General features: G+C 36.0%; 1 pseudogene; it reads right to left on the bottom strand.

Moving 5' to 3' along the window:
* Nucleotides 1–1,384: 1,384 nt before the first annotated feature.
* Nucleotides 1,385–2,475, bottom strand: part of LOC116901092 — a 1,282-nt pseudogene continuing 191 nt past the window's right edge.

The following is a 2,475-nucleotide window of genomic DNA, read 5'->3' as shown; positions in this document are numbered from 1 at the left end:
AACAGCTTGACAGCACACCTAAAAGCTCTAGAACAAAAAGAAGCAAATACACCCAGGAGGAGTAGAAGGCAGGAAATAATCAAACTCAGTTCAGAAATCAACCAAGTAGAAACAAAAAGGACTATACAAAGAATCAACAGAACCAAAAGTTGAGAAAATCAACAGGATAAACCCCTTAGCCAGACTAACCAGAGGACACAGTGTCGAAATTAACAAAATCAGAAATGAAATGGAGACATAACTGCAGAATCAGAGGAAATTGAGAAATCATCAGATCCTACTACAAAAGCCTATATTCAACAAAACTTGAAAATCTGAGGAAATGGACAATTTCCCTAGACAGATACCAGGTCCCGTCAAATCAGGAATAGATAAACCATTTAACAACCCCATAATTCCTAAAGAAATAGAAGCAGTCATTAAAGGTCTCCCAACCAAAAAGAGCCCAGGTCCAGATGGGTTCAGTGCAGAATTCTATCAGACCTTCATAGAAGATCTCATACCAATAATATCCAAACTATTCCATGAAATTGAAACAGATGGAGTGCTACTGAATTCCTTCAATGAAGCCACAATTACTCTTATACCTAAACCACACAAAGACCCAGCCAAGAAAGAGAATTTCAGACCAATTTCCCTTATTAGTATCGACACAAAAATATTCAGTAAAATTCAGGCAAACCGAATCCAAGAGCACATCAAAACAATTATCCACCATGATCAAGTAGGCTTCATCCCAGGCATGAAGGGATGGTTTAATATATGGAAAACCATCAACGTGGTCCATTATATAAACAAACTGAAAGAACAAAACCACATGATCATTTCATTAGATGCTGAGAAAGCATTTGACAAAATTCAACACACCTTCATGATAAAAGTCCTGGAAAGAACAGGAATTCAAGGCCATATCCAAACATAGTAAAAGCCATATAGCAAACCAGTAGCTTCACTCCAGAAGCTGTTCAGTTACATATTCAAAGACAACCATGATATGTAAAGGAATTGCCACATTTCTAACATACATAGCATTTCTCCACTGTTTCCGTTATGTGTATTTTTATGACACATGAGACTAATTTTACAAGAAAAGGTTTTACAAGTTTGATTACATCCATAATTTAGTCCATGTCTTCTCAATGCACTTGATGATGACTGCAATGTTCAGGGCTTTATCCCACTGATGATACTCAGAGGATTTCTCTTGCATATGTCTTCGTTAATGTTCTTGCTGAGTATTGTGATTTGTAAACATATTAGCACATATCTTATATTCACAGTGTTTCTCTCCAGTGTGTATTCTTCTAAGTGTTAGGAGATGAATGTATTGTGCAAAACCTTTGCCATATTACTTTCAGAGGACTTCTCTCCAGTATGTGTGCTTTCATGTTTTAAGGATGACTGTGATGTAAAAAGGATTCAACACACTGATGACACTGATAGGATTCCTCTCTTGAATGTGCTCTTTTCTGTATTTGTAGACCATGACTTTATTAAAAAGCTTTACCACATTGGTTAGATTTAAGGTTCTCTTCTGTATGTGTTCTTTTAAGATATTGGAGACCATTCCTTACTTCAAAGGCTTTACCACACTGGTTATATTCATAGGGTTTCTCTCCTGAATGTGTTCTTTTACATATTTAGAGACAATTGCTTTGTAAAGGCTTTATCGCACTGGGTACATTCATAGGGTTTCTCTACTATATGTTTCATTTATGTATTTTAAGGGCATTGCTATATCAAAAAGTGTTACCACATTGTTTACATTCATAAGGTTTCTCTCCTGTAAGTGTTCATTTATGTATTGTGAGATCACTTCCTTTTGCAAAGGCTTTACCAAGTTTGATACATTCATAGGGTTTCTCTCCTGTATGTGTTCACTGATATATTTGGAGATGACTGTTTCATGCAAAGGCTTTACCACATGGGTAACAATCAAAGGGTTTCTCTCCTGTATGTTTCTGCTTATGTATTTGGAGAACATTGCTATATGAAAATGCTTTACGACATTGGTTACATTCATAGGATTTCTCTCCTGTATGTGTTCTTTTATGATAGTGGAGATCACTGCTTCATGTAAAGGCTTTACCACATTGATTACATTCATATTGTTTCTCTCTTGTATGTGTTCTTTTATGATATTTCAGATCACTGCTTTATATAAAGGCTTTACCACATTGATTACACTCACAGGGTTTCTCTCCTGTATGTGTTCTTTTATGATATTGGAGACCACCCTTTCCTGCTAAATTTTATCACACTGGTTCCATTCATCGGGTTTGTCTGCTGTATGTGTTTGTTTATGTATTTGGAGGTCACTGCTTTGAGTAGAACCCTCATCATATGTCATACCTCTATGAGGTTTTCCTCTTGATGAAAAATTGCATGTTTTAGGGGCATGACTGTGACATGCAAAGACTTACCACATTGAATATACTCAGAGGGTTGTTCTCCAGTTTGACTTTTTTTTTTTTT

Source organism: Rattus rattus, chromosome 5, assembly GCF_011064425.1.
Source record: "Rattus rattus isolate New Zealand chromosome 5, Rrattus_CSIRO_v1, whole genome shotgun sequence".
In the NCBI taxonomy this organism is placed as follows: Eukaryota; Metazoa; Chordata; class Mammalia; order Rodentia; family Muridae; genus Rattus; species Rattus rattus.
This window is presented reverse-complemented; position numbering and strand designations above follow the sequence as displayed.